This window comes from Oreochromis niloticus, linkage group LG11 (genome assembly GCF_001858045.2).
Source record: "Oreochromis niloticus isolate F11D_XX linkage group LG11, O_niloticus_UMD_NMBU, whole genome shotgun sequence".
Taxonomy (NCBI): Eukaryota; Metazoa; Chordata; class Actinopteri; order Cichliformes; family Cichlidae; genus Oreochromis; species Oreochromis niloticus.
In genome coordinates, this window is record NC_031976.2 from 28,965,557 (window position 1) to 28,987,670 (window position 22,114).

Genomic DNA, 22,114 nt, shown 5'->3' on the forward strand with positions numbered 1-22,114 from the left:
ACGGGGTCATAACAGAGAAGCGCCCCGGGAGGAAGCATAAGCAACTTTTTTTGATACACAAGAAAAACACGCAGTCAAATGTAACTATGCATGTGCCAAAAAAAGAATCTTGAATCTTACTATTCTCATGTGCTATGTCGTGCCAAATTAGACTGCACTGGTTTGCGAGTATGCGCAAAGTAGCTTTGTTTTGCAAGATTTGTTTTGCAAACTCCTTTGGCTACGACAAACATTATACGTTTGTTTTCACATGGTATCGGAAGTGTCGTGGTGGGGAAACGGACCAGGGCACAAACGCAATCCCACCGTCATACCGGCGAATGGTCATTTTTGTAGCGGCGGGACGGTTGCTATAGCCGGGGAAGGACGGGTGGTATAGCCGGGGAAGGACGGGTGCTGCCGTGTTCGCAACGGCCCCCGGACACACAACTTTCTCCGATTCCCAGTAACCTAAATGTTCATGTTCATCGTTCTAAAATGTTTTTCTGGTTCAAAGTGATCTTGTATTGTTATTTAGACAATTTTTATTTTATTTTAGAACAAAAACAGTAAAAAGCACTTGGTGTAGGTGCTCCTGATATGGCACTATATGACATTTAGTGTGCTCCTGCACAAAAAATAATAATGGATCAAAATGAATGTTGGTGCCAATGTTTAGACCATCTAAAGGCCTAATTATAATAACAATCAAATATTACTTCAAATGTATTTTATGGAAAATATTTAAGTTTTTAATTTTTTTTCTGTTAAAAAACAGCGCGCTCATGCATTTAAACTGGGATTTAAAGGGTTAAAACAATGAAAATATAATTAAAACTTGATATGGATATTTTAAGCAGAAGTAGTTTTAAAAGACTGACTAATTTAAAGTAGAAAAAAATATTGATATATAACATTTTTAGAGCACTTTTTGGGGCGTGGCCGTTTTTTGCCACGAGGACAACGAAAGGATGGATTTTTTAAAATGTGCTCTTGCGCAAAAAATAATAATGGATCAAAATGAATGTTGGTGCCAATGTTTAGACCATCTAAAGGCCTAATTATAATAACAATCAAATATTACTTCAAATGTATTTTATGGAAAATATTTAAGTTTTTAATTTTTTTTCTGTTAAAAAACAGCGCGCTCATGCATTTAAACTGGGATTTAAAGGGTTAAAACAATGAAAATATAATTAAAACTTGATATGGATATTTAAGCAGAAGTAGTTTTAAAAGACTGACTAATTTAAAGTAGAAAAAAATATTGATATATAACATTTTTAGAGCACTTTTTGGGGCGTGGCCGTTTTTTGCCACGAGGACAACGAAAGGATGGATTTTTAAAATGTGCTCTTGCGCAAAAAATAATAATGGATCAAAATGAATGTTGGTGCCAATGTTTAGACCATCTAAAGGCCTAATTATAATAACAATCAAATATTACTTCAAATGTATTTTATGGAAATATTTAAGTTTTCAATTTTTTTCTGTTAAAAAACAGCGCGCTCATGCATTTAAACTGGGATTTAAAGGGTTAAAACAATGAAAATATAATTAAAACTTGATATGGATATTTTAAGCAGAAGTAGTTTTAAAAGACTGACTAATTTAAAGTAGAAAAAATATTGATATATAACATTTTTAGAGCACTTTTTGGGGCGTGGCCGTTTTTTGCCACGAGGACAACGAAAGGATGGATTTTTTAAAATGTGCTCTTGCGCAAAAATAATAATGGATCAAAATGAATGTTGGTGCCAATGTTTAGACCATCTAAAGGCCTAATTATAATAACAATCAAATATTACTTCAAATGTATTTTATGGAAAATATTTAAGTTTTTAATTTTTTTTCTGTTAAAAAACAGCGCGCTCATGCACTTAAACTGGGATTTAAAGGGTTAAAACAATGAAAATGTAATTAAAACTTGATATGGATATTTTAAGCATAAGTAGTTTTAAAAGACTGACTAATTTAAAGTACAAAAAAATATTGATATATAACATTTTTAGAGCACTTTTTGGGGCGTGGCCGTTTTTTGCCACGAGGGCAACGAAAGGATGGATTTTTTAAAATGTGCTCTTGCACAAAAAATAATAATGGATCAAAATGAATGTTGGTGCCGATGTTTAGACCATCTAAAGGCCTAATTATAATAACAATCAAATATTACTTCAAATGTATTTTATGGAAAATATTTAAGTTTTTAATTTTTTTTCTGTTAAAAAACACGGCGCTCATGCACTTAAACTGGAATTTAAAGGGTTAAAACAATGAAAATATAATTAAAACTTGATATGGATATTTTAAGCAGAAGTAGTTTTAAAAGACTGACTAATTTAAAGTAGAAAAAAATATTGATATATAACATTTTTAGCGCACTTTTTGGGGCGTGGCCGTTTTTTGCCACGAGGACAACGAAAGGATGGGAATTTGAGGTTCTACCAACGGTTAAGTACTTCCTCTTCTAACGTAGAGGTCAGACTATCACTGGCAGCCTGTATGTTCACTGATGATGCAACAGAGCAAAACATGTTGTAACCAGTCACTGAGTTAAGTATTTGCATGTCAACGATCCCTACTGTTGTACACTGTAATGTACACAGTGCACTGTTCATCTTAATTTATGATTTAGAGGCAATATTTGGATTCAAACTGAAAGAAACTATTCACTCCAAACATCAGGTTAATGTTTGCTTTGGCTTTCACTATTTGCAATATTAGCCAGGTGAAGGGAAATTTCTACACTCAATATGAAAGTGCTATACTCTATTATGCTTATACATTCATTTCAGACATGCAGGATGTGTTTTAAAGGACACAGAAAGAGCCACTGGAAATCCAACACCTTTGAAACTGAAATAAACTTAAACTAAGTAGATTAAATGAATTTGTTAAGCTGTGAATCAGTTTCAGCACAGCAGAATGGTTGAGAAATCACTTCACAACTGTAAAAAGCCACACAACATGCACATCTGACTGAAGTGCATGTTGTATTATAAGTGAGGAAAATCCCAAAGACCAGTGTTAGTGAATTATGCTGTTCCCCAGCATCTCTTAAAAGTGATGTTGTGCTGCCTAAACAAAGTACTGTCCAGTTAGAAGTAAGAGACATTTCTCTCTGTTACTACACACACTTTAGGAAATCACAAAAATACTACAATTGGAATTATAGGACAAAATCTGTGGACACCAGCCGATAATACCATCTAACCTGAAAATAAATAGGTTAACATTTATGTCATTAGTCAAACACTGCCCTCTGCTGGACACATGTTGCTCTGAAACATCCTTCAGCATCGACGAAATGTGCAATAACCTCAATTATTAGTAACCACAAAAATGTTACAGATTTTGTTATATCTGTTCTCTACATATTTTCTAACTTAATACAGCCACTTGTATTTTTCTATTGTATTCTCTATTCTATTCAAAGAGAAAGGACAGCAATATTCAGGTAGAACAAACAGATTTTAAGAGCTGTGTGAGTGCTTGTGTCGTCTGACTGGAAGAGATGAACGTTCAATTTCAAGGTATCACATGTTGGGAAAGAAAGCATGCCATTGTTGCTGACACACTGGTTTAAGTGGTCACTTGTGTTGACGTTTGGGCCAGGGGTCTGCAGATATGGAATGGTTTTAGGACACAGGACTACAAATCATCATCCAACAATGTGAGGTCACCAGAAGACTGTGCTCTAGGGACCGATGGATGCGGGTCATGGTTGACAGCTACGCAGAAGTGCTGGAGAAGCAAGAACCCCGGCTAGCCTTGGGCCGATCCTGCCAGTTCCCAGCTAAGTGCTGCTAAATGTGCCTCCATATTAGCTATGCTAGGTTGCACATGAAAATGGAAATGAATAAGGTTAACTGGATGTGCCCTTGCTGCTGCTGTATAAGCCATGGCTCAACAGGGTGGGTGAGGAAGCCCTACCAAAAACTTTACTGCTTTATTAGTGGGCTGGCTAAATCCATTGTTCAGTCATTGGAAAGCTCAGATTTTTATGTATCTACACCTAATTTTTAGTTTTGAATTCTAGTCTCTGACTCAGCAGTCCCAGCAAATACTAAACAGCCAGATTGTTGTCTGGAGACTTGCAGAGTTAATAATTATGGTTGCAACATTTGGCAATGAGTGTCTGTCAGGTTCTCAGTTTTAATAGTGATGTAAGAAAGATGTTTCTATGTGTTTATTTGGTCTTCATTTCCTTTGTGCATTTTTACGTTATGTGCCTGAAAATGGCTAATAGATGAGGGGGGTAATGAGTCCAGAAGAAAGAATGAAAGAACTGAAGCTTAATTTATTGCAATTGCTTAAAATGTACTTTCAAAAAAATTAACTGTTGAAGAAGACATGCCAAGGATTTGAAACACTACATATTCTCAGCTAACACTCATGGTGTCCCTTTATGCATGAAATTAATATTGCATAGATTTACACTTCAGTTACAATTACTGCTAAAGAGAGACAGTGAAAGTGGACATTATATCCTTGGTTTCTTAAGATAAAACTCATTGTTGGATCCAGGGACAGTATAAAGATGACCTCCTTAAACTTTTAGTTTTAGAATCTTTACTTTCCACAATGTTATCCACAGTGTTATTTGTTTTGTTATTAGTTAGTTAACATAAACTAATGTAAGGCTACTGACCCAGACACTATATTAAGTAATCAGTATTCAGTAATCAGTTTTCAGAATATGTTACTCTCATTGAGTAACGTAATGGAATACGTTACAAAATACATTTTGGGGCATGTATTCTGTAATCTGTAGTGGAATACATTTTAAAAGTAACCTTCCCAACACTGCCAGTGTGTAAGCTACATGCACGTACACATGTAGGTTTGTAAAACAATGCTGTATTCTGACTTTCCATAAAAATTGCAAAAGACAGTGATTTCCCATTAACCTCATGCAGCCAGTCAGGGACAACCAAAGGATGGCCTGCAGGCCATACGATGCTCATGTCTGATCTCAATTGACTAAATACTCAGCTACTTTTAGATTTGTAATGGTCTACATAGAGTCCAATAAGTAGAACGATATAAGAAAATAATGTAGAATAATGTTATAGATTAAGAAAACTGATTTTTTTTCTTGGCTACAGGAGGCCCTGTAGTGTATGAGACATCTAGCATAATATTAACATCCAGTCCCGCATTACCATGGTAAAACTGAATAAAAAAAACATGGGCAGGCAGGTGAGTTTCCAATAAGTTTTTTTTTTTTTTTCCCCAAAGAGAATCCCAAAACCTGAATGTTGTTGATGTGCTAGTACAACTCTGGGCCTTAGATTCCAGAAGGGATCACGGTTTTCTAAGGCAGTGTGGGAAGAATTGCAGGAAGGTAACAGGGACGTAAACCAGATACAATAATAACTGAATGGAACTATCAAAAAACAAATTTATACAAGGTTGACTGATTTACCACAGATCAGACAGAGATGCTCATGTCTGAAGGTGACATTAACACCTAAAACATTCTGGCACCGAAACATTCTTCAGCATATCTGTGTTATAAGCATGATTCAAATAACCTCAGACCTGGATTTACTGATTCCTGGTTATGGCCAGTTCAGTAAGTTGAGACAGATTCCTTAAGACTAGGCAGTCTGTCAGAGTAACAAATGATCTGATGTCTTTGATAAGGGGGGATAGAATGATGCCCTCTAGAAAGTGAGGAATGAAAAGATGTCACATCATTTGATGGAAATGAAAATTTTCAATTTATGGAGAGTTAATTTCACAAACACCTGAAAATCAAAGTGAAAAAATTATGCAACAGGCTAATCCATTCTGACAAAATTTCATTAAAGCAACTTCAAATGGTACTTAGTAGTTTGAATGGACTTCACATGTTTGTATGCTTGCCTGACCATGTCAAGGCATGCTCCTAATGAGATGACGCAGGGGGGTGTCCTGCTAAATCTGGAGCAGGGCATCTCTGATTTCCTGGACAGTCTCAGGTGCAACTTGGTGGCACTGGATGGACCAAAACATAATGTCCCAACTGTGTTCTGTTGGATTTAGGTTAGAAGAGCTTGTGGGCGCGTAAGTAGAATCAGTTCCTTCATCCTCCTGCATACTCTCACTGCATGAAACCTGGCATTGTCACGTACCAGGAGGAACCCAGGACTGACAATGGGTCCAAGGACCCATGCAGATCATGGGTATTTGTCCCCAAACCATCACTGACTCACTGCCAAACCGGAGATGCTGAAAAATGTTACAGGTACAATATAACATTCTTTACGGCTTTTCTAGACCCTTTTATGTCTGTCAAGATGTGTTCAGGGTGAACCAGCTCTCATCTCTGAAAAACATCTGATAGTAAAATTACAAGTGCGCACACACACACACGCACACACACACACACACACACACATAGAAGAGAGAAAGAGAGTAACAAATAGAGAGACAGAAAGATGCAGAGACCCTGATACATACAGTAGTAAAAATCAGATGGTTGGGTATAAATGATCTGATATAATGAACATAACAACTGAACTTAAAAAAAGCAGCATTTACTGTGCTCATGTTTGACAGACTCTTACTTCAAGTTTTTTTTCCCATATTTTACATTTTCTGCACTACAGAAATGCACTATTTTATTCTGGTCAAGAATCATAATATTCAATTAATTACAACCTGCAAGATTCAGCAAATCAGTAAATGTTGTCAAATTATTTTTATACAGCAATCTTATCTATCTGATGTTATTAAACACTTTAACTCAAAGTTTGTTTGCAGCATTGAGATATGCACAAAAAATGCAGACTAATCAATGACCGAAGACTGCTGACTAAGCTTGTTGTGAGTGCTGAAAGAGACCAAGTGTGAAAACACTGAAAAAATCATTTTGTCATAGAGAGTTTCCTGTCTGTTACTTTTTGTTTGACCTACCAGAACAGTTCAAGGACTGTCAAGGACAGTTCATCTTCTTATGAAGATGAACTGTCCTTGACAGCATGAATATTAGCATGATTACTTACTGCCATTATTAAAGACTGTTACTACGTTCAAATTTGTTTAATACTGTAGTTCCTTTAATCATACTATTTATCTTAGTTAACCAACTAACACTTTGTCTTGCATTATTTATTTATTTTTCAATTCCAGTGGTTTCCTTCTCTACATTTTCCAGTAATTAGTACAGAATACTAAGTCTATAATATTGGACATGGATATTAAATGCATCTACTTCTTTCAGCAAACTTAACTGACAGCCTCTATAGCAGCGCAATACCATTAATCACCACATAGAGGGGGGCAATCTTTCATCCATTTGAGTAAAACAATCAAAAACTCTAACACTGGCTGTGTCCAAATTCAGGGGTAGCATGCTTTGAAGGACCTGACCTACCCGGTGTACGTAGGGCAGGTCCTTCAAAGGTCAGGTATGCCAGAAGTGAGTGGCTGTGAAGTTGGACAGTCTTCTAACCTTTGCTCAAGTCCACACTTAGTTCCGCGTTTTTCCGGTCGCTAGCCCTACAGCGCGACAACTTTAAAATGGACCTAGAAATGTCGCTCTGTTTTTGTGTGCGTTTTTTATTCTCAGGGAGCTAGAAAAACTTTATCGTCTTCACCGGCATGTTTTGTATCTTAGGGTCATCAGAGACAATCATATCCAGGTAAAATAATTTTCTTTAGCCACTGAGAGAAGGTCAAGGGTTTTCTTTATTCAGCAAAGCATATGCATTTGGAGATCACACTCATCAAACTCTCAGCCGCAGAGAGTATGATTCAAAGTATGATCCTTTTGTTCTTTCTTTTCATCTTCCACTTATGATACATCCTTTCTGACCCTACCACATAACTTCTCTAAAAACCCTCTTTCATCCATCATTGAATTGGGTCCATTTGTCAGTTTTATGGCCAAACTGAGTCCAAAAGTCTGCAAGACGCAATTAACAGTTAATCAGTTTGACAGTTTTGTCGGGTGCGCATGCCAGATGTAAACTGCTATCTATGCTAAGAAAGGGTTTTTCTCGCCTTCAGGCGACTGAGGAAAGAACCAGAATCTCAGGTGCAGCCCAGCGAGGCCAGGTTTGTTTACAGTATAGGCATTGAAGGGACTGGACACAATGTGGGACAGCACAAATAAACACAGATCAACACCGAGAAAGGGTCCTATGTGCATACTTCAGCAGTGCCAAGCTGAATTAACCCTATGTTGGACTAGTCACTCTTGGCCATAATGCAATCAATGGTCACTTATTGTTCCTTATTATTACATTTTTAAACACTATTGATCAGCATGTGGTCATACAAGTGGCACAAACGTTTTCATTACTATAATGGTAGATAAATTTGATCTAAATATATGGGTCATGTTATTTGAACATGCAGGTTAAAAGCTTAACACAGCAACTCCACTATATAAGACACATCATTGTAAGTGTGCACAGTATAGATGAGCACATATGATTACACAGCATTTATGTGAGTAATTATGATTACATATCTACAGTATAGAGGTATATAAGGTATATTAATTTTAACAATCTGTCTCATGCTCTCCCTGTTTCCACCAGCCTACACATAATTTCATATCCCCACTGTCTGGCTCTTTTAACCTTTGAGCAACAACACCTAACTTGCATACAGAATATTTCCATAACATTTATGTAAATGTATTTACGCACATTTACACATGTATTTACAGTGGGAGTGGGTCATACATTGACCTTAACACTTATTTTTCTCATTTGTAAATGAAAAGCGTCCTTTTAGAAATGTTTACTTTACTTATTTCTTTCTCCCATTCTAATTAAACTGGCATGAAAATGAGTTTGAGCTACTTGTGATTAGTAATCACTCAAGTGTGAAGGTGTTGGATGAGATGGGAGTCAACGTGTTAAAGAGTGATATTTATTCAATCAGCTGTTCTCTGCAGTGACATGTATGTTCTGTCTTTGATTTGATTTGAGCTCCTATGTGAAGAAAAAGACTGGTTTATGATTTGTTGTATAAAGTTGCTCAGTGTATCAAGACTTTTAGCTAAGTCATATTGGATTTGCTAACTATAAAAATGCTTGCTTAATATAAATGCATTGTTTTTATGTTTATGAATTTATTCATTCTTGTTGGTTGCATTTGAATTGAAGAACATTCTGATTAACTAGATATATAGACATGTATTGAACAATGAGAAGCAGCTACATTGAAACAATGACTCTGGCAATGCTAACTACTCTGTATGGCTCACACATGAGATATATATTAAATCATACCAAACTGGAACGAATGTTGGAAAGTAGGCTAACACATCTTCAGAGCTACTACTTGCAGAGATAGCTAATTCTTTGCATCCTTAATATAAATGGTAAATGATGAATATGTATGAATGTCTACCTTTAATTTATGTCTTTTGGTAACACCAGTTCTCGCTAACTCGGAGTAACACAGTATCCTTTGTCGTAACAGTGTTGCTGACCCCAGGCTGAGGCACTGATGACTGCTGACTCTAAACTGGGGTTTTTCATCCTCACCTCTCTTCTCTATTTTTTTTCCTCCTCTTTCTTGCAACAAGATTTCAGGAAGTTTCTCAGTAAACCACTCAACTTTACAGACTGACATTCAAGTTCATCTGTATGCTATATATAATTACAAAATCTCCATTGTTTATTTAATAATGTACCTTTTTTAAAACCTACTGTTATCTTGAGATTTTGATGTAAATAGATTTTGATAGCTTAAGAATTTAAAATAAACTCCTACTTTCTCATTTTCCCCATTTCTGCATATTTAGTCATATTTCATGCCCAAATAAGCAGAAGTGTTTGCTGCCTCTCTGCAAACACTTCTGCATATTTAAGCTTCTTATGTATCTATTTATATTCTGCACCATCTCTGCTGCTCTTAGTATTGCTAAGCAATCTTATTTTAACATTGTTATAACGATGCACTGCTCTGCACTTGTATTTGTGAAAATTATTTTTAACCATTTAAAAAAAGATCAGTGCAGCAGTTTGTTGTTTGTGTGCCTCTACAAAGCTGGACCCAGAGGATTGTGATCACCAACATTATATATGTCATTAAAAAAATCTCTTCAGTCTTTTTCACATTAAGATTGGCTTACTGACTTTCTTCTGAATTTGATTCCTGCTTTGTCATTCGTAAAGAGTAAAATATACATAGCAGTAATCTGAATATTTAATTATATCAGTCTGTGAAACACTAAATATTGACAAGATGAAACAGCAGTCTAAGATTTAAGATGAGACAGACTGTTTTGACTGAATCATATTTATTAGAAATAAATAATACTTCCTAGATATCAAATTTTAACAAGTTAATGGATTTATTTAAATCAGCTATGTATTATTTTTCAGTATGTTCATAAACGCAGAGCTTACACACATCAATCCATTCTCTTACGCTAATCCTTTATCATCTTGATAAAGTAACGCCGTTAGTAACGCTGTTACTTGTAACGCCATTGTTCCGATCGCTGTCCATAATACACAGGTGCAGCAAACTAATAGGTTCCTATTCAGTCCTGTGAAAACAAATCCACATAACTCCTAATTAAAATAAATCCTCCTTCTGGTAAAATGTAATTATTATGAAAGCAAAATAATTCAGGCCATGTTAAATCTATGTTCCTTTAAAATATCAGTTTCTCTCACTGGAGTCTGCTGCTGCAACCAGCTGCAACTGTGTCGTACAACCTCTCTCCTTCCTCCTTTCTCTACCTTTTACAGAGATGGGCCAAAATCTACACCAGTCAGCTATTCCCAGTACTCAACTCCAAATACCTGGCAGCTGGACTAGACTGAAATCTCCACTCCCACATGTGTGTGGCTTATATCTTTCACAAACAAAAACAAAAACAAATGCATCCAATAATTGAACAGGAAAATATTCCTAACCCAGTGTTTCATGGGAGATTCTGTCAATTATTCCACCATGCCACGTTTTACAACAATGGCAAAGATGAACAGTAGAAAAACTGTGCTGTAACTGACTGACCCCAGAGAGCTAGTGAATTGATCTGATCGATAAAAAGGTAGAATAATTGTAGCCTTGTTAGCTACAACCTCCTGAACTTACAAAGATAAAAGAAAAGAACAAAAGAAGCTCAATTTGCAGCTGTAGACAGGTGAACAATTTTATTAAACTCTATGTATAAATTGAAATAGAAAGTGTAAATTATTACATAAAAAAACAATCTCATTTATTTACAATGCAATGTAAAAAATAATTAACAAATATTAAGCTTTAATTTAATAGACAATTTAAATTAAAATTTCTAATACCAGAGTATCTGCTTTAATAAAGACAATGAAACTAAATTAATTACATCACCACAGTATTGACAACAGGCTGCCATTACAACCACACAGCTATCTGAAACCTAACTTTTCAGTTTATATGTTGTACAATAACATCATAATCTGATGCTGCATCCACTTTTTGCAGTGACATGTAGGTTCTGTCCTCCTGATGTAGGTTCACCTTTTTTCTTGAATTCCTTTAATAAGAAGAAACAGAAGCTCATTATTGTCTAAAAGTCTTGACTGCATTCAAAGAGTCAAAAAACATAAAAATACAAGTGGAGAAACATACCAAAGGAACCATATGTAGGTTATGCAGAAGGCATTCAAAGTGAGAGATACACCAGCAACAATCCAGGGAAGAACTGTACTGTAAGAACCACAAGGTTTCATACAGGCTGCTGTAAGACAGAAGAGAGCACACACAAACACACACACACACACACACACACACACACACACACACGGGCTAAAATGCTGTGGGGGCACAGACAGATGACAGATGTAAGCTTAGCTTTTTTAAAATTTTAACGTTTCCAAGAGAGGCTAAACAGTCACATGTGTCCCGTGAGCTGCTGGTTGCCAACCTCTGCTCTACATCTATACAGTTGTGAACATACTGCACATATTTCGTCACGTTGACTGATACGTAGTGTGTAGAATGTTGTTGAGATAAGTTGATTAGGAAATGTTTATTGCAAATATTTCCTTTGTTTTGGATATTTTTTGTTTTTTTTTCCCTTTTTGTTTTTGAAAGTACAAATGATTTTGCAGCGCGCGATACAGTCACCATTGTCCTGAATGTGAGACTTTTCTGCTGCTGCAGTTAAAGTGCAGATGCAGTCAAGATAAAAAAATGCGCTTTTTTGTTGTTGGATACAATATTTTTCTTTGCTGGAATAAAAATTAGCAATGTTCTGTGGCATACTACTAGAAACAAATGCTCTGGATAGTTTTTGTTGTTAATTAAATAATTATTTGGTTTTTTTTTTTTCATTGCAGAAGTATTATCTACTGTACTTGTATTTAAAAAACATATAAGTAAACCATTAAGTTATATTTAAACCATTTGGTAGAGATCAATATTTAAAAACTATAAGGTCTATTGAAAAAAAAAGACTGATTATTATTCACCCAGGTCAATAAGAAATGCAAACAAACAAAAAATCCATCTCCAAACTCTTTTTTTTCTGGAGAAAAGGTAATTTTTACAGAACATGTTTACAAATATATATTAAAATTTATCTACGGAGAAAACCTGATAATAATTACTAAAGTTAATGCTGCACCTATAGCAATTTCTGACCAATGATGACTTTCATGACTTTCAGGAATTCCAGCCTAAAACTAGATGGTTGCTCTGCACACGGGGGAAATAAAATGGAAAGGAAAAAGAAAAAAGTTAATGTCCGTGGTTTCTGAATTATAAGTAGTATATGCAAAAACAGAGGTTGTGATAAAAATACAGTACTAAAAATCTGAAAATGTTAAATTAGAAAGTATTTAGATGAAAAGAACAAACCATGTTTTTAGACGGGTTTTTATGGACTAGCAGGTTTTCTCTTTCTTCTCCATTTCCATTGTTACTGACACATTTAACAGTGCTGTTGCCATGGTTTTTTACAGTTACACTGACAGTGCTGTTGACTGTGTGGTTTAATACAGTGGTAATGACAGAGTACTCAGTGTGGTGATTCAACAGAGGCCATTTGATGGTAGGTAAAGGAAAGCCTTCACTGATACACACACAGGTCAAACCCTCAGACTGAAGCACACATCCTGAGCCATTCTGTATCTTTGTATGCCCTGTAAACATGTAATCAGATTCATAAAACAGGGGACGCTGCAAGCTATAATGTTAATATGAATTTCAGGTTAAAATGCCATCTACTTACAAGTCACAGTTACATCAACATATGAAGTCAGAGTTGTGTCCAGATGTTTTACTGTACAGATGTACTGCCCTGAATGTTCTGATGTCACATTATGGACGACAAGTGTAGCTGATCCAGTGTCATTGTGCAGCTTTGTTTTAGAACTAAGTTTAGACCACAGAATCACAGATGGAGGAAAGCTTTCAGCACTACAGGTCAGATTCAGAACATCTCCCTTCTTCACAGTTGTATTCCCAATGATCTGAGCAGCCCTGTTATCTGTAAAATACATTTAAGTGATTTCAGTGGTATATTTAAGGAGAGGGCAAGTTACACTGACATGTAATCATAAATGAAGGATAAGAATGATAACAATGCGAGTTTAATTAATGCAAAGTGTAAAATGCCACAAATGTCATTAAAATGCAAATTACAATTTGGTCACTGTACAATATCATCACAGGTTTCAAAAGGCTCTTAATACATTTCCTCTTACTTCCCCTGTATAGTGCAGTCGACAGTGTTTCTCTTTCTGAATAAAGTTTTACTCTACATCTATAAATAAAAGATATACATTTGTACATCGTCTTCAACTTTTCAAAATTATTTTAAATGACATTTTTGACATTTTTAAAAAAAAATACAAGTAGTCAATGGTATCACTATCTAAACATTTCAAAGCAAATACACACAGATGTTGAGATGATATTACATATTTAACGAGGTGTGGCTGTAAGAGTTATTCAAAAGAATTACACTAATCTAAACTCACCATTTCAGGTACCAGATGAAACGAATATGACCACTGCTAAAAATGTTCAGCTTAAAAACACAAAGTTGTGTACTTACATATCACTGTGACACTGACATCCTTCTTCAGGGTATTGTTCATATATGTAACTGCACAGATGTACTGTCCAGAATGTTCTGGTTTCACATTCTCAATGACAAGCCTGGCTGATCCAGAATAACTGTGCAGGTTTGTGTCAGAACCAAGTTTAGACCACTCAATCATGGATGGAGGGAAATTTTCAACACTGCAGGTCAGATTCAGAACATCTCCCTCCTTAACAGTTGTAACATCTCTGATTGTAATTTCTTTCTTATCTGTGAGATAAAAATATACATTTTACAATAATGTTATTTCCTTTTAAGACTCTACTGATCATTCAATAGATTTAAAAATTAAGATAAAAAAAATCAGAGGTTGCAAAGTACTCACGGTTCACATTTACAGTGAAAGTCTTCTGTGTACTTTTTCCACCTGTGAAGTTGATGTTGCAGGTGACACTAGTGTCGTGCTGTTCGGCTGAAGGATTAAAGGTCAAAGTTGAGATGTGTCTCTGTGTTACATCAGTCAGATTCTCAGTCTTGAAATCAGTGCTGTTTCCTGTAATGTAAGATTCAGTCCCTCCTGCTCCTCTCCATGTCCAGGTGATTTCAGGAACAGATCCAGAGCAGAGACCAGGAGCAGTGCAGGTCAGTGTGGCCTGCTGTCCCTCTGTCAGTGTGGGAATTTTAACTCTGGGTGTTTGTTTAAGACCTTATGTAAATACAGTGCATTTGTAAAAATAGATTAACTACCTGAAGTTCATCTAGTACATCATTCTGTTTTTCAAATAGTAAGATATTTAATAAAAAACGCAAACAGTTTTATCAGGAACTGCTGCAGTTCCTACCAGCTACCATAGAGGTCAATAATTCCCCAAAAGAATGAATACTTCATTAAGACCATAAAAATACTAAATATGTTATTGTACATGACTGAATATTTTTTTCCACATGATTGTTCTTGGAATAGCTTTTCGTACCTTTAACAGAGACAGTTACTCTCTGACTGAATGTGAATCCATCATGTTGTCCATTCAGTTCACCAGTAACTCTGAGCTGATATGATCCAGAATCAGAGTCTTTTAGATCATTAATGATGATGCTGCAGTTTTTCTGATTTACATCAGGCTCCAAACGTGACACTCGTCCTTCAAACCCAGGCTGAGCTTTTTTGTCTGTGTTTTTGTTGCTGTGAAATATTATTTCATCATCACCACATTTTGTTTGAGATGCTTCACATTTGTACCAAACTATATGTTTGGGTGTAAACTCATCAGCAGTAGTGAAAGAACACGGGATCACAACACAGAGTCCAGCCTGTGCTGTTAGTTTTCTCTTACTGAGAGTAACACAGTATCCTTTGTCGTAACAGTGTTGTTGTCGTTTCCAGGCTGAGGCACCTGTTGATGCAAAGGGAAAGATAAACACAGTGAAAGGAATATTTAGTTTGTAGCAATAACAATTATATGTAATTAAAGATATTACAGTAACTTATGTTTTACACAAGCTGCTTGTTTGTGGTGTAGACTACACAACTATAATTTTCACATTAAATCGCCTATTATATATACAGGCTATGAAATCTGCCTGGATTAACAATATCTCGGGATATGTTTAACAAAAAAATAAATTAAAAATAAAATAAATTAAAATGGCACACAAGGTGATAGTAGAGATGTAAATAGTAAAGGCACAAATTTATGATGAGCTGTAGATAATAATAAATTCTTATCATCTTTTTTTCACATGCAAATATTTTTTTTAAACTACAAATATAGCAGAATTACAACAAAGGAGAAGATACAAACCTGTGTCAGCAATGCTGCCTTTTACAGAGACAAACAGAGCCGACCAGATGACAACAAACATGTTCAATGCTCGAGACGTTCAGTCTCTCCCTCCACAGAATAACTTATCCAGCAGATGAGCAGCCTCTGCTGTTAGTTTTGTTCACTAAGAATAACACAGTATTCTTGAGATTGCCGTCTTCCACCAGATTTGTAACCTAATTACAAGATTGCAGAAGAGTCAAAACTTTTTTTTAGCATTGCTGCTCATGGAGAAAAGCAGAATTGCCCAGATGAGAACAAACATGTTCGATGTTTGATGCATGACACATTCAGTTAATCCCTCCACAGATAAACTTTAATGCAGATAATGTAAACATGCAGAATTAAAACAAGGGATTATCCACATTTTGCATCATATATTTTAAAGGATGTCACAAAATTTTTAGCAGTTGTATGTATAAACTCTGTCTTAAAACATAGCTGTATCATTTCACTAATGCAAGAACAGAAACAAATGTAGAATTAAAGCTGCAAGCAGCGTTATGAGGGCCCTCGCACCCCCTGCACGTCGAGCCACGCCCAACACCTACAACCAGCACGTCCGATCTGATGTCACATTGATGGAATTCATACATTTAACCACCAGCTAACATTTCATCTCATTCAATCATGATTATAGTCGTCCCACTAGGTGGCGCTCTAACCATTACTGACAAACATACATAAATAACAAACATTTCCGAGGTCGAGTCTCATCATGCCTGCGACCTTTAGGAGAGATTGGACATTGTGTCTCTGAGTGATAGCAGATTACTGCTTTTTGGCAAGTGATTGAAACTCCACGTGCCGCCATGACCACCCCGTTTTCCTGAACGTAAAAAGCTTCGCAATTTAACATCACAAAGGTCTTTAGATTACACGCGCTGGAGATCGGGTCAATCTGATGAAATTCCTTGGAGGAGTTCGTCAAAGTATGTGGCCTAAAAAGAAGGGAAAATGTCGCAAAAATTACACATTAATTTTAAAATGGCTGACTTCCTGTTGGATTTGGGATATTGCTCCAAGAGACTTTTTTGTACATCTTGAAATCTCCTATAAGCTTACCAGGTTTCAGACTTATAGATAAAACACAGAGCAGGGGCTGTTGTTTTGAAATTTTGTAGGGGGCGCTGCGGAGCCATATTGCGTTATTCAATGAAAATGATCACATAACAAGATAGCAGTTGTCACATTGGAGGTGTGCGCCAAATTTCAGGACTTTTTAAACTTTCCAAGCCCCTCAAAAGCCACTTCATTGTTCATGGTGAACTGCGTTGCCACCAGGGTGCGCCGTTCCGTTTAAAGTCACAATTTTCTCACTGAAGCATCACGACAGACTGATGTTAATATTCACCGCTTTTGAGGTGGCCACGATGAACCTGTGAAAATCAGTACACTAAAATGAAACACATGACATTTCCTGTTGCCACTAGGTGGTGCTCTGCGTTTTCCTGACAATGGGCAGATCAATCTGTTCAGGGCGGGACTGACATCACGCCTGTAAAGTCTGGTACTGATGAGACTGGATTTCATTGAGTTATACTAATTTGTTTCTTCATGGCGAGACATCAAAGTTCGCCATGCTGCAGGGGTCACACCCTCTGACGAAAAGTCACAGTTTTCACTGTAACCCAAGACCAACTCCTTAAGGCTTTCCTGGACAAATTTGAGGCTGCAGATGTCACCCATTACAATACTGTACCCCAAAGTTTAAAACATGACATTTCCTGTTCCCACTAGGTGGTGCTGTCCTTGGTGTCAAATATGGCAGTTGAAATATGTTCAAGGGTGGACCCTTATCATATGTGTACTCTTTGGTCCAGGTCGGACCATGTATGACAGAATGAGAGGCAATAAGATTTTCATGGCGAGTCATCGAAATTCGCCGTGGCGCCACGGCCTCACAGTATCGCGAAAACTCAAAAGCTCCGCAATTTAACATGGCCCAGGTGTGTAGTTGACACTGACCAAAGATGAAGCTTATACGACCAAATCCCAAGGAGGAGTTCGAAAAAGTTCGAGGCATGGAAATGGCAAAATTAGAGCCAAAATGTCACATTCACTTCTAAATTGCGGACTTCCTGTTGGGTTTGCGTCAATGGTCCCATAGACTTTTTTGTTTGTCTTGTCATGATACACATGTGTGCCAAATTTCATACATGTAGCTCAAACGATGTGTTCGTAGGGCTGCATTTAAAAAGGCATAGGTGGCGCTACAGAGCCATTTCCCAGTGCGCATATGTAAAACCATTAAAATACAAAATTTTTCACCAGACCTGGCATGTGTGCAAAATTTCATGAGTTTTTGAGCATGTTAAAGCCCTCAAAAAGGCAATTCATTTCAATGAAAAATAATAATAATAATTAAAGCTGCAAGCAGCGATATGAGGGCCCTCGCACACCAGCACGTCGAGCCAAGCCCAACACCTAAAACCAGCGCTTCCGATCTGATGTCACATTGATGGAATTCATGCATTTAACCACCAGCTAAAATTTCATCTCATTCAACCATTATTATAGTCGTCCCACTAGGTGGCGCTGTAACCATTACTGACAAATGGCATAACAAACATTTCCGAGCTCGAGTCTCATCACGCCTGCGACCTTTGGGAGAGATGGCCACCCCGTTTCCCTGAATGTAAAAAGCTTCGCAATTTAACATCACAAAGGTCTTTAGATTCCACACACAGGAGATCGGGTTAATCTGATGAAATCCCTTGGAGGAGTTCGTCAAAGTATGAGGCCTGAAAAGAGGCGAAAAAGTGGCTAAAATTACACCTTAATTTTAAAATGGCTGACTTCCTGTTGGATTTGGGATATTGCTCCAAGAGACTTTTTTGTACATCTTGATATCCTCCATAAGCTTACCAGGTTTCAGACTTATACATAAAACACAGAGCAGGGGCTGATGTTTTGAAATTTTGTAGGGGGCGCTGTGGAGCCATTTTGCACTATTCAAGGAAAATGATCACATAACAACAAAGCCCTCATCACATTGGAGGTTTGGGCCAAATTCCAAGACTTTTTAAAATTTCCAAGCCCCTCAAAAGCCACTTCGTCTTTCATGGTGAACCGCGTTGCCACCAGGGTGCGCCGTTCAGTTTAAAGTCACAATTTTCGCACAAAAGCATCCTGAAGGACGGATGGTGATACTCACCGCTTTTGAGGTGGCCACGATGAACCTGTGAAAATCAGTACAACAAAGTGAAAAACATGACATTTCCTGGTGCCACTAGGTGGCGCTCTACGTATTCCTGACAATGGGCATATCAATCTGTTCAGGGCGGGTCTGACATCATCTCTGTAAAATCTGGTACTGATCAGATTGGATTTCATTGAGTTACACTAATTTGTTTCTTCATGGCGAGACCTCAATGTTCGCCATGCTGCTGGGGTCACACCCTTCAGCGAAAACTCACAGTTTTCACTGTAACCCAAGACCAACTCCTTAAGGCTTTCCTGGAGAAATTTGAGGCTGCAGATGTCACCCATTACAATACTGTACCCCAAAGTGTGAAACATGACATTTCCTGTTCCCACTAGGTGGCGCTGTCCCTGATGTCAAATATGGCAGTTGAAATATGTTCAGGGGTGGAGCCTTATCATATGTGTCCACTTTGGTCAAGGTCGGACAATGTATGACAGAACGAGAGGCAATAAGATTTTCATGGCGAGTCATCCAAATTCGCCGTGGCGCCACGGCCTCACCGTATCCTGAAAACTCAAAAGCTCCGCAATTTAACATGGCCCAGGTGTGTAGTTGACACTGACCAAATATGAAGCTTATATAATCAAACCCCAAGGAGGAGTTCGCAAAAGTTCAAGGCATGGAAATGGCAAAATTAGAGCCAAAATGTCACCTTCACTTCTAAATGGCGGACTTCCTGTTGGGTTTGCGTCAATGGGCCCCGAGACTTTTTTGTTCGTCTTGGCATGATACACATTTGTGCCAGATTTCAGACATGTAGCTCAAACGATGTGTTCGTAGGGCTGCATTTAACAAGGCATAGGTGGCGCTCTAGAGCCATTTCCCAGTGCTCATATGTAAAACCATTAAAATACAAAATTGTTCACCAGACCTGGCATGTGTGCAAAATTTCATGACTTTTTGAGCATGTTAAAGCCCTCAAAAAGGCAATTCATTTCAATGAAAAATAATAATAATAATAATAATAATAATAAACAGAGCAGATACAATAGGGCCTTCGCACTCGAAGTGCTCGGGCCCTAATAATAATAATAATAATAATAATAATAATAATAATAATAATAATAAACAGAGCAGATACAATAGGGCCTTCGCACTCTCGGTGCTCGGGCCCTAATAATTAAAGCTGCAAGCAGCGATATGAGGGCCCTCGCACCCCCGGCGCGTCGAGCCAAGCCCAACACCTAAAACCAGCGCTTCCGATCTGATGTCACATTGATGGAATTCATGCATTTAACCACCAGCTAAAATTTCATCTCATTCAACCATTATTATAGTCGTCCCACTAGGTGGCGCTCTAACCATTACTGACAAATGGCATAACAAACATTTCCGAGCTCGAGTCTCATCACGCCTGCGACCTTTGGGAGAGATTGGACATTGTGTTTTTGAGCGACAGCAGGTTACTGCTTTTTGGCGAGTGATTGAAACTCCACGTGCCGCCATGACCACCCCGTTTCCCTGAACGTAAAAAGCTTCGCAATTTAACATCACAAAGGTCTTTAGATTCCACACACAGGAGATCGCGTAAATCTAATGAAATCCCTTGGAGGAGTTCGTCAAAGTATGAGGCCTGAAAAGAGGGGAAAATGTCGCCAAATTTACACATTAATTTTAAAATGGCTGACTTCCTGTTGGATTTGGGATATTGCTCCAAGAGACTTTTTTGTACATCTTGATATCTCCAATAAGCTTGCCAGGTTTCAAACTCATACATAAAACACAGAGCAGGGGCTGTTGTTTTGAAATTTTGTAGGGGGCGCTGTGGAGCCATTTTGCGCTGTTCAAGGAAAATGAACATATAAAAAGAAATCCCTCATCACATTAGAGCTGTGCGCCAAATTTCAAGACTTTTTAAACTTTTCAAGCCCCTCAAAAGCCACTTCATCTTTCATGGTGAACTGCGTTGCCACCAGGGTGCGCCGTTCAGTTTATAGTCACAATTTTCTCACTGAAGCATCAAGAGGGACTGATGGTGATATTCACCGTTTTTGAGGTGGCCACGATGAACCTGTGAAAATCAGTACAACAAAATGAAAGACATGACATTTCCTGGTGCCACTAGGTGGCGCTCTACGTATTCCTGACAATGGGCATATCAATCTGTTCAGGGCGGGTCTGACATCATCCCTGTAAAATCTGGTACTGATCACATTGGATTTCATTGAGTTACACTAATTTGTTTCTTCATGGCGAGACCTCAATGTTCGCCATGCTGCTGGGTCACACCCTTCAGCGAAAACTCACAGTTTTCTCTGTAACCCAAGACCAACTCCTTAAGGCTTTCCTGGAGAAATTTGAGGCTGCAGATGTCACCCATTACAATACTGTACCCCAAAGTGTAAAACATGACATTTCCTGTTCCCACTAGGTGGCGCTGTCCCTGATGTCAAATATGGCAGTTGAAATATGTTCAGGGGTGGAGCCTTATTATATGTGTCCACTTTGGTCAAGGTCGGACAATGTATGACAGAACGAGAGGCAATAAGATTTTCATGGCGAGTCATCGAAATTCGCCGTGGCGCCACGGCCTCACCGTATCCCGAAAACTCAAAAGCTCCGCAATTTAACATGGCCCAGGTGTGTAGTTGACACTGACCAAATATGAAGCTTGTACGATGAAATTCCAATGAGGAGTTCGCAAAAGTTCGAGGCATGGAAATGGCAAAATTAGAGCCAAAATGTCACCTTCACTTCCAAATGGCGGACTTCCTGTTGGGTTTAGGACATGGCCATAATAGACTTTTATGTGCGTCTCCGAACGTTAGATATGTGTTCCGAGTTTTATACATGTAGGTCATACCCATCTCGGGGGCTCGCGTTTCTCATTTTTCTAGGTGGCGCTACTGAGCCAATTTTCCCTGGACATGTCTACGGACATTAAAATACGTAAATTTTCACCAGACCTGACGCGTCTGCAAAATTTCATGAGTTTTCGAGCATGTTTAGGCCCTCAAAAGGCCGATTCATTTGCCGAAATAATAATAATAATAATAATAATAATAATAATAATAATTAAAGCTGCAAGCAGCGATATGAGGGCCCTCGCACCCCCGGCGCGTCGAGCCAAGCCCAACACCTAAAACCAGCGCTTCCGATCTGATGTCACATTGA

General features: G+C 37.7%; 1 long non-coding RNA gene across 1 annotated transcript; it reads right to left on the bottom strand.

Moving 5' to 3' along the window:
* Positions 1–12,754: 12,754 nt before the first annotated feature.
* On the bottom strand, positions 12,755–14,229 carry LOC112848133 (uncharacterized). Its single transcript, XR_003222078.1, has 3 exons — positions 13,982–14,229; positions 13,154–13,411; positions 12,755–13,064 (listed from the first exon to the last, which is right to left on the bottom strand). It is a non-coding gene; the product is annotated as an uncharacterized LOC112848133 (long non-coding RNA).
* Between the last annotated feature and the right edge of the window lie 7,885 nt (positions 14,230–22,114).